At 43.8% G+C, this 14,927-nt stretch overlaps 1 long non-coding RNA gene across 1 annotated transcript; it reads right to left on the bottom strand.

Annotated features, from left to right (window-relative positions):
- Nucleotides 1-2,747: 2,747 nt before the first annotated feature.
- On the bottom strand, nucleotides 2,748-14,543 carry LOC140259331 (uncharacterized). The gene is made up of 3 exons (XR_011905391.1): nucleotides 14,491-14,543; nucleotides 3,277-3,418; nucleotides 2,748-3,193 (listed from the first exon to the last, which is right to left on the bottom strand). It is a non-coding gene; the product is annotated as an uncharacterized lncRNA (long non-coding RNA).
- Between the last annotated feature and the right edge of the window lie 384 nt (nucleotides 14,544-14,927).

Raw genomic sequence — 14,927 nt, 5'->3', positions numbered from 1 at the left:
TGCACCTATGACCCATTTGGGTGTGTTACCAATGTGAGCCTCCCTGATTACGCCTGGTACGTGCAGCAGGATCCCAGGCATGCCAAGCCGATTGTGCTGACTCTTTTGGCAAGCTGCCGTTTCCTTAGGAGAAGGCCTGATGGAAATGATGAAGGCCAGGAACTGGCTGCTGCTGTTTGTGCTATCTATGAGCCTCCAAGGCACTGTGAGTGGCACATGACTGAACTCAGCCTTGTCCCCTTGGCCAGGGCTGCCAGCAGGGTGTCTGCCTGCCCCATCTTGCCCAGGAGCAGTATGATGGGTGCTGCTGAACAAGCTGTAATTCACAACTGGCAGCCTGGCAAGGCCAGGTAGAACAGCAGTGAGGCAGTAGCAGAGAAGTGCCAGCCCTGCATTAGAGCAGAAGCCTGCCCATGCTCCCTAAGCATCCCATGGCCTCTCATGCTTTGCTTGCCCTGCTGCTCCCCATTTAACCAGCTCCCCCTATTTTCCCTAATTCCTGCTGGCTTGATTGAACTCTCTTGTGGCTTCACATCATTTATGGCTGCTTTGACTCATGGCCTTGCTAACAAAGGCCTGTATGTGAGAGGAACAAGCCATGATGGGAAGTGTGGCGGATGTGCTGTACACAGCACTGCCTCTACTGAAAACACAGCAGGAATGCCCACTGTGAGGTTTGCTTTTTTTTTTCCACAGTGCTTATTTAGTTTACTGCTCTGTTGCTTGGACTTCCTCTCCTGCCCAGGCTCCATGTTTGCAGGCGTTTCATCTAAAAATTGCTAGTTTAGAGTGTCCTCTCCAAAGGGACAGCCAAATTGAAGAACGGTTGTGGTTGGAAAAATGAGCGTGCACAGATGATGTAGTGCTCCTCAGCATGCAGAAACTGGATTCTCAATCACCTGACAGCTTCTTTGCACCCCTTTGAATGCAAAAACAATCTCAGGGCAGGCAGAAATAATGACTATATTTACCCTATGGCCACTTTACATTACCAGAGCAATAAAAAGCAGCCTTGTAGCTAAAACCATATTCCCGCCTTGCAAACAGTGGTTGTAATTTGGATTGTTGGTGGTGATGGAAGGTGAGATTACATCTGCATCAAGTGTGGACAGAGAGGGAGTTGCTGGAACAGATGAGGATGTAGCTGATCCCGAGGGATCCCCACAGCCCATGTTCCTTAGACACTCCTCACCCAGCTGAATGCCAGGTCAGCCATCTTTAAGTGCAGAACAGCTCTTCACCACCATCAACATCTCCCTAAATCAAATCTGATGAAAATGAAGGTATTCCAGTCACAAGACCTGTAAGCTTAACCATTATTTAAGCAAATAAAACGATGCCTCCATTCCAGGCCTCCTCACTTGAAGTAGGTGTTGATGAATTAAAATTCTGACTAGTCGCCTCAGCTTTTCAAGACTTTGCCTTTAAAAGCATAATGTAGCCTCCTCTGATGTAAATCTGCATTATCCCATTGCTCTCTGTGTTGATTTATGTCAGTGGTCTTCTATTATGGCAACATCAATAGCAATCTGCATCTCTATTGGCGGTGATTAAGGGTAGAAAAATCGCCTGGAGAAAGGGAGAAAGAATATAGTACTCAAACTATGACTAAGAAACCGAAGAGTAGGAGCCTGATCAATGCTCTTAGGAGCCTGCTGGGAGTAAGCTGCACTTAAAATTTGATTTAGTCTGTATGAACCAAGAGAGAGGCTACAGAAATCATCAAGCCTCCACCCTGATCTTCCACACCATTACTGGCTCTGGCAAAAAAGGTGCGATTTGACACCTAGACATACCTATGGTAGAAATGTGAGGTGACAAAGAGACCTAACTGAAGCCATAGCTAACCCCGCATGCTGCTTTGGCAGTTCTGAAGTCCAGGACTCTGATTTTCCCTTCACAAAACCAAATGTGGGGATCAGATCCACACCACCTCTCCTTCAAGATTAAGCAACTGGTGACTCCAAATTGATGCCAAATAGTATTTTTTTCCTCTTTCCTGGAACTCAAATTCTATTATTCTTCCTAAAATATCAATCTGTGGTTCTACAGCTCTTATCAAAGCCTCTGTCAAAGAGCTCAGCTGCTCCCAAAACCAAAATAACAAGGAATACAGCATATGTTTTCTTAAAAGCCAGGTAAATTTTGCCTACCAGAGGCACAACCTAGGGCAAGTCTAGGTATCCTCCATGCTGAGAGGCTTGTTTTGTTTTTGCTTTACAATTTCATAGCTTGGAGTCCTTTCAGGTTCTCCCATTCCTCCTTTAAAAAACTGAAGTTCTCTGTAGTGCAGCCACAAATATCACAGCACTCTTGTCAATGTCCAACCAACTCAGAGCTGCAATTTATTTAAAGCTAGCCTGAAGTGAACCAGTTAGTAAGAGCTGGTTCCCTATCACACTTCATTCTACCTACTGCCTTTGAAGCCCACTTAACACAGCCTTAGTAGTCCTTGGGGATTTCAGGGGATTAGTGCAGGCCCCTTGACAATGCACTGACTGTTCAGCCTGAAGGGAGAGGACAGAAGAGAAAAGGAAGAAGAAAAAGAAAAGAAGAAAAACGAAAAGGAAGCAGAGAGGGGAGAAAGACAAAGAGAAGACAAAAATTAGCAAGATTTTTTGGCAACAGTAAAGGCCTGTTGTTCAGGCTATCAGTTAATATTAGTAAGCTGCAAGTACAAGCATATGTATACTTAATGATGTAGCAGACAAATAATTTGTGTCTCTGTATGTCAGATAAGCCACGTTTATTCCATCAGTTCCTCTTGTAGGGAGACCCAGGTGTAAAATCCCAGCAGAGCATTCAACTGCTGTGCCTTAGGAGCCCAAGGGTTGGAACCATTTCTCAGAGCAGGCAATAACAATGTTAGAGTCTTGCTTCTTAACATTACTGAAATCATTTTGCTGCTGGCCTTGTCCCTGAGGCACTGCCTATCACAAAATCAGCAGCAATACTGGTAACAAAGCTTAGATAATACCCTGAAGAGATACAGTAGCACAAGATGAAGGAGACCTGCTATGCCATGATCTCAGGAAGGTTTGCTGCTGGATGTTGAGCAACAGCTACTTGTCACCGCACTGCATGGACCCCCAGTGATGCAACAGCCACAACATGGAAAAGACAGACTGGTGTTATTTGCTTTCACGATGAAGGTGTCTTCTAAATGACTTCCTTCTTGAAGAGGAGGAATATTCTGACAGGAGCCATGCAGAGCACACCAGTTAATGGCATCTTCAGTCATATGACAAGAGCATGAAAAATGAAAGGACCATATACCAAGGTGTATGGCAGTCGCTGAGGACGAGAGCATCCAGGCTGTGATGGGTGCTGACCAGAGGACTGCACAACATCATGGCAGGTACCAGTGCCCAAGTCATCACTTTCAGGTTCATTTTCATCTTGATAAAGCCATATGTTCCTGGGGTAAAAACAAGAGACAGTCATTACTACAGCATCTTATTAACAACACGCTCCAGATAAGGGGTCACACTTCTCCAGCTTCATAGGACCTACTCCTACCAGGCTGCATTTCATTCCCTGCAGCAGAGGAACACTTGCTCCACATTGCTATGTTTCAGCAGCAGCCTGACATGTCCTTGAAACTCCATTCACGGGAGAGAAGAGGTGAGACATTGGTTCAGAAGGACATCCTGTGCAGTCAGAAGGTGCCATGAAAGGCCCACAGTTCTGAACACTTCCACGTATTTTTGCATGACTTATTTTGCTTCAGTGCAGCTGTGGGAAACTCCACAACCAGTTTTTCTCCCCAGTTAATGCCGACTGGGAAAATTCACTTCCTGCCAAGTGGTCCCTCTGCCCTGCAAAAGAAAGCAAAACCTCTGCCACTGCATCCCCTTGGGAGGGGCAGGATGGGGCACTCAAAACCACAGGCCACAGAGCAGCCCCATCAGGTGGGAGCGGGTGGGTGGCTTTATAGTGGGGCTCGTTTCCCCTTTTAGTTTTACTGGTTTCCTTCAGCAATCATTAGGGCTTAACTAAGCTTTTCTGGCTTCCCTTTGTGATTCTGAGGTTCTTCTGTTCCCACAGCAGGAGCACGGCTGTAAGGATCCCTTCATATCAAATCATTTTATATCCCTGAAATTCGTGGTTAGGGCTTAAAATTCAAGACCGTGCTCACTGTTTGCTCCACTCTGCTGAGGAAAATAAGACAGAGAGTAGAGTTACTGTGTTCTGATGCTGAAATCTCTTTACACTGTCTGATTCTTCTGCTTCAAGTCAAAACAGACTTGCAGTATTACAGCATCAGCATGCACTTGTCACAGGTCCCACAGTGGCTTACAGGGAGGGCAATAGCAAGCAAGCACCTGTTATGAAGGCATAAAACAGTGGAGAAGCCTAAAGACACTTTAAACATGAGAACTTTCAGACAAGGACTGTTCTGTACCTGGCAATAAATGAATTAGTAACGTTAAATAAATTAGTAAATATACCAGAAAAGAAGCCAGTCCTGACTCCAGAGGGATAAAGCAACACTTGATTTCCTAGCAAGTGATCCACTGTGCTGTGCTTCCATCACCAACTCTGTGCCTGCCCTTTGTGTCCAAACAGTTTCCATCCCAGTCCCTACAGTCATTGCACACAGCCCCAGGTGAGATCTTACCACTGCCTGGAGCACCACTTCATTGGCTACTATAGAAAAGTCACTCTTGCTGCAAATTCAACTCGTTTTTCTTCTAAATTAGGCTGAATGTTACTTACAGAGCTCCCTGCAGTGAAGAAAGCGCTGGCAGTGACAGCCTCTGCTGCTCTGCAGTGTTCAAGGCTTTGAGAGTTGCTACCAACCATCAGTTCTGAGCACAGCCAATCCTGCTCTGAGCTGTGGGTGTGTGTGAGCAGCACAGATGTCTACCATCAAAACCTGCTTCAGAATATCCACTGAATGCATTTAAAAGAGAATGAACTGTGCTCAACTGGATCTCAGGGCCTAATCCCTGAGCAAGATTTGTTTTGAAAAAGGCCTCGAGTGGCTCTGCAAGATACAATGCTGGGGGATGAGAAGGTTATGGTCTGTTAGCAAGGAGACTAGAGTTGGAGTGTCCTGATGTAAACAGAATGAGGGCATGGATACCAGAATGCTTCACAACCATAAAATCTCAGCTTCTCCGAACTCTCTCAATTTGACGTTTCTGTGAGGATAAGCACGGGGACAGCCCTCTTTGCAGCACAACTGTTGGCAGAAGGAAGCAATCTCTATCCTCTGAACTCACTTCAGTTTCTGAAATGGTAAAATACTGGCTGCACTGTAGGCTTCCTATGGTCAGGCCATAGGACCACCATGGCTCCATTTCAATCCCCAGAAAGGAGGCAACAGTTTTTTTTTCTCTCTTGTTTCTTTCTTCTGGAGGGAACCTTTTCCCTGGTGCAGCTTCCAGCCCTGCAGTGAAACAGACACAACCTCATCATAAGGTCCTAGCACCCTGCACTGGGTCCCAGCAGCACAACACAGGGTACACAGCTCCTGTCCCTCTGCATCACCTCCCCTCTTCCACCACTGCCCATGACATTGCCAAACACAGGCAGCAAACTGCCAGACCTTAGGAGTGTTTGAACCTAATTCTAAAGTGCCCTGTACCAACCAATCTGGGGCACAGCTTATAGCCTCCCAGGTACTTTAGCAATGAAGACAAACTCATTCCTAACTGGGAACAGGCAAGCACCCAGCTGAACCTACAGTGGCACATTATGTGATCCTGCTTTGCTGGAAACAAAACCAAGAGCAGTTGCTGTGGCTCCGCTGACACATGGCAACTTCCTAAACCACAGTAACTCAGTGTTAACTGTTTGGCTACACTCTGCAGTGCCTGACAATCCATATGCCAGCATGGGAGGGCACACAGGCAGAAACTGATAATAGTACATTGAAAATACAAGTGCTTTTCCAAAGTACCTCCTTGGGGCTGCCTTGATGTGCCCTCAGCAGAGGCAAAGGGTCTCTACAGCGGACTTTTCTCCAGCTTTATCTTAGCAGGTGGCACCTCTTTGTGGAAGTAAGAGTGGGGATAAAAGCTTCATCAAAACTGACTAACTACATACATAAAATTGCTGGCAAAGTGACTGTTGGAGACATGAGAAACATCTTGGGAGTTTTCACTAAGAAAAATGCTTCCTTTATCCTCCACACCCCCAGCCCCCCTTGGAATGTTCATATAAAACCTCACAGGCAATAGAGGAGAAGGATACGGTGTCTATAAGCAGCTCAAGCTGTCTTTCCCTCTAGGATATTTCGAGTGATTTGATTCAGCTTTCTAACATTGTTCAAGGTAGACTCCATCTCCCCTAGCACTCATCAAAGCTGCTAATAGGTACTTCAGAACTCATAAAGAGATGACCAAATCTCGTGCATTGGGGACCCCGGCTCATTTATCTTCCACAGGCAGAATCAGATCTGATTTTTTACACTGCCTGCTCAGATGCTAACACAGTGCACGCTCTGTGCGACTTCATGGAACATCCCTTACAATAACAGTCTGCTGTGAAAACAGAGGAAGGCAATACAGGCTTCATAGGGCTTCTCTGTTTAACTACATACAGATGGAAGAATGAGGGGAAAGAAAAGGGAAAAGGAAAAAGTTGGTTTTCAAAGTTGGTTTTAGGGAACTGGGGAGACGAGATGTTGACTTTGGTATACATCCAAACACAACACAAACCTTTTTCCACACAAAACCTCCTAATTTGTATAAATAGATACAGCAAAGCCCGCGAAGCCTGAATATCCGATACCCCATAAAGATCAGTTGAGATCTCAGCTTTTTAGTTAACATGGAACAGGTGGATCCGTGCCCCTCTCAATAAAATTGGAGCAGCGCTTATTTGGATCCGATCCTGTGAATTGCAGTGAAATGCTCCTCATTTTACAATGGGAATCTCATCATTATGCAGCTCCTCACATCATGCAACAATTAGATCCAGGTCCAGATATACAAGTGCTAGTGGAGTGACATTTATGTGGTACTTGAAATATCTGCACATATTAAGGACAATTTCATGGCTAACTAGCGAGAAGTGACACTTAACAGTCCCTTTTGTCAAAATGACTGTTTTGATATAAAAATGCTTCCCACTGGAGACAAAGATGTGCAAACCTACACCACAGGGATTACGTTTAGGACTGATTTGCTTTTCTCCTTTTCTTTTGGTTAAGCTTGATTTCACTTGATGCTCAGGACTTCTCTGCTGCTGCTGACTGCTCTGTGAGCTGATTTTGAATGCTGATCTGTAGCCCAGAAAGAAACACCAAAAACCTCTACATCATTTCTATATATACAGTAAACAACCTCCGATCTTTCCAGCGCCATCTTTCCTCACACCATAAACTCCATGTATTCAGTTACAATGATTCAGAGGCAGTAATTCTGAGAGCTGTGGTGCAGGTTGGCTGCGGTGGTTGCTGGATGATTAAGATCAGCAGCTATGGATCTTCCCTGCTCCCTGAGGCCATTTTCTCAGCCCTGGTAAACTGGGAAGGATAACACAAGGCTCCACCTGACAGAATCCCCAGTGCTGGTATAACAGTCCAGAGATAACATTGTCTTCTTCTATTTGGGACTCTTGGAGGTAGGCTCATGTTCTACATGGTGCTACAGGGTAGACAAGAAAAGGCTAAGTTACTAAGAACTTAACTGTTCTTAGAAAACCAGTAGAGCATTTTACTATACAAAAGCCATAATTAGAAAAGCCTTTCTGCCATCTCTTCATATTAGACCTCTAAAAATCTGCTGTTGAGGCAGCTTCTTCACCAAAAAGGAAAAGACACCTTAAATGTGGTGCCTGGTGACAGGTTGTGCTGTGGGGACACGCATCTCCCTCCCACAGTGAGGGACACAGCACAGCCTATGGGAGCTGGCACAGGCAGATCGTATTAGCCAGGATGGATTCCACCCTCCCTGTCAGTTCCTCAGTTCCTTGTTTTTATTATGACTTGAATTGACATATTTCATTACTTACAATCACCCTCTGCCCCATCGGACATTCATCACTCATGTCAGCTTTGCTCTTCCAAGCTGCTGCCTGATTAGCCTTTTTTAAACAGAAATTCCCCAGCAAATAAATGTGGCTGTGTACCTTTTTGCTCATCTATTGGAGGACACCATGACAAAAAGTCTACCTGGACTTTCACCAGAAAAAGATCAGAGAAAGGACTGAGACCATAGAAACCCCAGTTCTGTTTCCAGCCCTGCTGCTTGCTCATGGCACGGTCCTGGCTGTGCCTCTTCTGGCTTATGCTGGGTGCCTGCAAGTGTTCCCCACATCTTCCCTCTGGAGTTAAGCAGCTCATCAGCCATCACTATGCTCCATGTTCTTGTGCCTGCTATAAGGACTGTCATTTGTGCAGAGGCCTTTAGGGGGGAAAGAAAAAAAAACACTCTCATCTTCCTAGGGGTGACAAAGTAATGGTATAAGGAGGCAGTTGCCTGCAGGAAAGACAAAATTAGGGAAATATTCTCCTATATCCCCTGGCATTGGAAAAGATTACAGATGCCACACAAGCTCTTACAGTGGCAAGCTACACAAGGGCACTCAGCAGGATCCATTTACAAAGAGTAGGTCATCCTCAGCAAATATGATTAACTCCTTGGAGTGGAGGTGATGATGAGAGCTGACAGGCTGAGGCAGCAGACATAATTGACTTGGACTTCCACAAGGCTTTTTTCTTCTTTTTTTTCCCCTTTTTTTTGTCTTTTCCCATACAAAACCATATAAAAGACTTAGGGTTAATAAGCCTGGCATTGATAGCAAAATTCTCAATTGGCTACAAAAAAGAATGACTTGGTAAGCAAGGTTCGACAAGTTGGAAAGTGGTGATAAATGGATACAGATGGGGGATCAGTGAGAGGTGAGAGAGGAGCGCTGCCTGGAGCAGAGGTGGGGGCTTGGCCATGCACCACAACACAGCAGGGCTGTGAGCACCTCACCAGGGGGCACAAAGCTGTGGGTGAAGAGGAGGGAGGCCAGAGTGTAAGGATGGAGTGAGAAATAGGCAGGGAACAGTGATTGCTGTGAAAGGCAAAGTGCAGAACACACAGGAAAGGGACAAAATGTAAAGCTGCAGGGAAAGGACAAGTGGAATTGGTTCTTTTCTGAGGAACAATGATTGAGAATAGGGTGCAAGGTGACAGTAGAAAAGTCCCCCATAGGTAGAAGATGGTACAAATTTCAGGGGGTAGAAAAATGTGAGTGTGGGTGTTATAAAGCAGGTTTCTCTGTTGTTCCAGACATCAGCACTGAAGTTCATGAGTGGCAAACCTAATTTCTTTCAAACTTCCCACCTCTATTCTATGAGCAGTTCACCCAGAAAGAGAAGGATGTGTCCATTAACTGATCAGGATTATAATCTGTATCCTACTCCATAGCCTTCACCAGTTCAATAGCTGAAAATATTACTGTTTTCAATGATTTCTTCCTTGTATTCATCAGCCCTTTTACATTAAAGAAAGATTATGCTTTTTGATCTTTGTGAAATTGAGATAAAGATATTAAATCTAGTTATCAGATGTCAGAATTCTGTCACAAATCCTCCAATACTTCAAGATTTTCTTTTCCATTCCTGAAGGGCAAGGAAATTTCATGATAGTCAAATAATTCTATTCTGTTAGTCCATATGTCCAGGCCTTTGAAGGTCCTTTCAAATAGCCAAGTGAAAGTAGCAAGTGTATGGCCTTTGCAATACTTTGTTTTACTGTGCAAACAAAAGGTTGCTTATGTGAATGTTTGCAGAAAGCAAGTATCACTGAGGCAAACACGTGGCCTCTCATAGATAAATGCTTTCTGCAATATTTGCCCAGCTGTAGTGATTTTTCAACCAGCAGTTGGAAAAGTGACCTCCGATTCGACCTTAAGGGACAGGTTCTCAAGCCACAAGCTGCTGCAAACACTGCTTTTCAGCAGACTGAGATGAGCCGACACACACTGAAAGCATAGAATTTACAGCAGGGAAGCTCTGCTTGTGCAGTGAGAACAGGAGCCAAAGTTCAGACCTTTATAAATTCAACAATTTAGTCCTGGATCGAGTAAATAGAAAAGCTCACCAACTTCTGAAAGGTGCAAAAGCAAACCCTGTTTGGTCACTGATAGTGTGAACTGTGTTACTTGCACTGGAAGAGGAGATACTCCAAAGCACCAAGAGCTGCCACACTTCTCCCACCCACCATTAGTAGAACTTTCAGGGCTGCAGAGCTGGGCTGGAGCTGAGCTCTGAAATTCCCCCTAGATGCTTCTAACATGTAAGTAGCTGCAGATATGAAATACAAGTTTCCTAGCTCAAGAGTTTAAAGTCCAACTGAACACAAAAGCAACAAATGGAATATTGTTCATGTCAAAATGTAAAGCAGAAGAAACTGATGGTGGCAGTGGTAAGGACTACATTAGCACGCATACAGATGTGATTTCATTTTTACCACTACAAACCTCTATCCAACTGTAAATAGCTAGCAGTATTAAAAACAACCTGCTCCAAACAACCACTGCTTAGGAATGGTCAAAACTTTCAAGTTCAGCAAAACCCTCCAAGCTCACACTGAACATTCATCACACCACACTAGCATGACGTAACACATACCCTGGCAGATCACTTACCTGGGGTGACAGTGCAAGACTGTGATGCCTCAGTGCCACTACTTGTGGAGCTGCACGAGAAAAGGTGGGTGAAAGAAGTCATCGTATTGCACCACATTCCCCAGTCTTGTTTTCCTGAAATGCCAGATCTGTTTCACCTGTATCACATCTAACTTGTCTCTACCCTTTGTCTGTTTTGGACTTCTTTCTTTAGCTGTGCATTCAGAGAAGGAAAATATTTCTTCCTTATTTTTTTATGCATCCTATGCTTAGAAAGCTCGCAAACTCTTCTTCCCTGGATGCACAAGAAGCATGGTAACTTGACACATCCCAACAGAGCACAGCACTGGGTTATCTGAAGAGAGAGCGCTGTGGATCAGATGCACAACAGCCCCCAAGGAAATTACACCTTCCCAGGCTTCAACCAGAACCTCATTGATGAATAAGGCCTTATTACTACGAATGCAATGCAGACCTTCAGGTCAAGTTCTTACTAATTTTAGGGGTTTTTCTTTTATCATTTTTTGACTGTTTGGGGAGTCCATATGCAAAGGTAACTTCCAGTTCAAGGAACAAAGACTGGGTTGAACAAATCAATAAAAAAAAAACTTGCTGAACTCTACACACAGGGAACAACAATTGGATTAATTGGAGACCTCATGTACTGCACACTAAGGATGTGCTTTTTCAGCTTTAATAACTGCATTTAATGACATTTAAACTACAGAAAGACATATGTACAAAGTCTACTGAAATCATACTCTTCCTCCCACTCTGTCAGAGCAATAGCATTCATTAACTCATCATTCTGCAGCTGGATAACTAGGGCAGGACCCACAGTAACTAGTATAGCAAGTTGAATTATTCATTGTGAACTTTTTCTATGGAGAAGTGTCTTTTTTAACTCACAGGTTATACATGAACACAAGGATTTTTTCTTTTATTTGATTTTTTTAATGTTTTCACCTTTCATGAGTAGACATTCCAGCGAGGAGATGGCGCAAGCCATCTATGCACCATTGGTCATGGTCATGACATGATCACAGCAGGACCGCGCTGAAGAGCTCTTCTGAGATGTGCAACTGGTCACTGAAGTTATCACATTTCTCTGTTAAACAGGCTGAACAGAATATGAAACAAAGACTTGTTTTACTGCTGAGAATTCCTCTGATTTGCCCTTCAAAAGGAACTTTGTCTTTTTAAGATTTCCCAACTCCCTCAAATTGTTCTTGCTTATCACCAATATTTTGCCTGTTTCCACCTCTAATGGCATAGCATTCCTTTGGTCTTAACAGCCCATTCCTAGCAAAAACTTTCTGAGACTCACTACAAGGTTTAATAAGGCTCCCAGTGGGAAGAAATTGAGATCAACAAGGGATGTCTCTGTGCTTATTATCAGATTGAATCTAAATGGTGTCATTCCTCAGAATTCATTAGTTTAACAACATTCCCAAAATATACTTGGCAGGCTGTAAAAGTATCCTTTCGATTAAATTACTTAAAAGTTATAGATTTTCTTTTCTTTGTGTATATTTTTTTACTGAAAACTTACTCAAGTTACATATTGCCCTGAAAGTTTATTCTTTATTGGAATTAACACGAGAAGCACTGGGAGTATTCTTAGCAATATGCTTTTGATTAGCGGATCATATTTTGAATGTTGTTAACAGCAGAATTTTAAGTGCAAGAGTTCTTGTAGAAAGTCCCACTCTGAAGCTGCTGGCATCAGCAGTCCCTGCAGGAGAACACACTGCAGCAGAGCTGAGGGGATGTGTAAGCCAGATAACCACGGCCATCAGCAACTCCAAGAACAGAACACTTGGGCTAAAGAAGCCCAGATTAGGTGGAAAAAAGACCCATAAGCCAGCTGAGTCACCTGAAAGAGTGGAGTGTCATCCATCTGCATAGCAATATCTGTAATTCTCACAGATGTAGAAATAAGTACTTCTGAAAGCTGATCTTCACCAGCAGAATTCCCACTCATTCCTCACCAGCCTTCTCGGTCTGTCATAAGCGAGCAGAAGCTGATTCTGCTTGGAGTTACACAGTGCAAAAACAAGGGCGGAGGTCTTTCTGAAATAAGGACCAAATCCCTCTCTGCATCAGGACACAGCCAACTGGCCATCCGAGAGGGTGACTCTGTGCTCAGGATAAAGAGGGATACAGTCCCACAGAGGGGAAAATACTACATGTTACGAGCCTTCCCCTGCCTTCAACAAGAAAATAGTCTTAGCATGGATTCCTTGCCCGAGCTTTCTTGGAAAGAGCAGTTACACCAGAAGAAACACAGGGCACAAATTAGTTTCCAGCTGTCTCTGGGGTAAAGATGTCTCTCAGGAAAGTTATCACCTTGTCCAAGAAAATAACCAGTGTCTGCTAAGCTCACCACAGCTTGACGCCTTCAAACAACATCACAGGGAAGATAACAGTATGCATTTGGCATATAAGGATTTTCTTGGGCCAGCATAACTGCTATTTCCAATTCATAGGCTTGGCAAAATGATCTGGGATTTTTCAGTGGCTTTCTCTCAATCCCCAAAATAGACCTCATTTTAAAAGAGGTGGGCTTTTCTCTGACCTATTTTTAGCTTTGATATTATTGTTAGGAAGGGAAATCCTCAAAGATAAATCAGTGGTTGAGATATGATGCCTTGAGTCTGAAAGATATAGAAAAATCTTGTACTTTTCTTCCCATCATTCTAGGAGAGACCTTTCTTTCTGGTTATCTGCACTACACTGCACAGATATTTTGTGACAGTAACACTCAGTAAGCTCACACAGTCTCTGCCCCAGTCACCTTCCCATTCAGAAGCTGAGTTTTGGTTCTCCCCTCCAGTACTCTGCCTGTGCAGCAGATTAATCCCAGCCATACAAGGTGGTCCATGACATAACAAGATAAAATAAGCAATTTGTAACAGAACCTGAATCATGTTTCAGCAACAGTGTGAGCATGGGGGACATGCAGATAGCTAATGTGAAGAAGGGGGCTTATTCATCATTAAATCACTGCTTGCTAACTTGCTGGTATACTTGAATCAAAAAGGCTGGAAGAAATGAAGAACCCAACATTGATGGCCAACTGTACATACAGGTTTACTTGCTTGCATAGTACTTGGACATGCAGTACAGAAATAGACAATCCAATATATGGTGCCAGGGAACATCATGCTCTTACAGATGCTGATAAAATGATCTTTTACATTACAGTTAGGAGGTGAGCTATGTGAAAAGCTACTTTTTTTGCTTCTCAACCAAACATAAAGCCCAGGCACTGGAACTACAGAGCTGTACTTCTGATTTGGGAATCCTTTTCAGACTGCACAACATCAGAAAGAAAGTGGCCTGTGACATCACTACGAAAACAAAATGCCTCCAAAACAATCTATGCACAAAAAAAAAAAAAAAATCAGGAAGACAAAAGTCACAAGGATTTCCAAACTTTAGTTTTACTTGGCTGTAAGCAAACAAACCCAGGAGCAAGACAAGAGATGCCTGCAGGTTTCTTTCTAAAGTATAGTAACCATTATTAGCTTCCACAAGGATAAAAGAAAGTCTACAAGACAGCCTGGTCTATGTACTTCATAGGAAAGAAAGGCTACAAACAGGAGTCCTTTACCCCAGGGGCCCCTGTATTTGAGAATTTCTGAGGGCCAGATGCCTCTGCAGTGAAGAAGTCCTGCACCCCTCACCCTTGAAGGGCAGCATACCTACAGAGGAGCAGTGCAAAGCAGAAGTTCAGTGGTGGGACTTTTCAAGACACCATAGGCCAAATTGATCAAGATGCAGAACTGACTTAAAATACTTATCATACATATATGTAACAATCAGAAACATCAATGCAGTGGAATAGCAATACAGGAGGTATAACAACAGAAGGAGTTGTGTGATGAAAATATGCTACAAAGAAAAAACACTCACCCATCTCTGAAGATTGAGGCTTACAAGGAAAACTCCTCAGAAGAGAAATGTCCTATCAGATGCCCTTCCATAGTGGCAGTCAGGTCTTAAATGGGGGTCTAACAGAGGTGCAGCCAGGCTCCACCCCTTCTGGTCCCACAATAGAATTGCTTTCACCTGTGCTCCCAGGGCTGACTGGGTCCTTTCCCCAGGTGCTCAATCAGTGGTTCAGCTGTGACTCAACAGTTACCATCCATCCATCCATCCATCCATCCATCCATCCATCCATCCATCCATCCATCCATCCATCCATCCATCCATATATATGTATATATGTATTTAGATTTATTTCCATGGAAGCTACAACAGATAGAAAAAGGACAATAACATTGTTTCATAGAGCAAATTCTGAGTTACAAAATGCTGTTTTTCAGTGCACTCGCTGCCATTAGCTGTGC

This window comes from Excalfactoria chinensis, chromosome 15, assembly GCF_039878825.1.
Source record: "Excalfactoria chinensis isolate bCotChi1 chromosome 15, bCotChi1.hap2, whole genome shotgun sequence".
NCBI lineage: Eukaryota > Metazoa > Chordata > Aves > Galliformes > Phasianidae > Excalfactoria > Excalfactoria chinensis.
The sequence above is the reverse complement of the archived record's forward strand: the minus strand, read 5'-3'. Positions and strand labels throughout refer to the sequence as shown.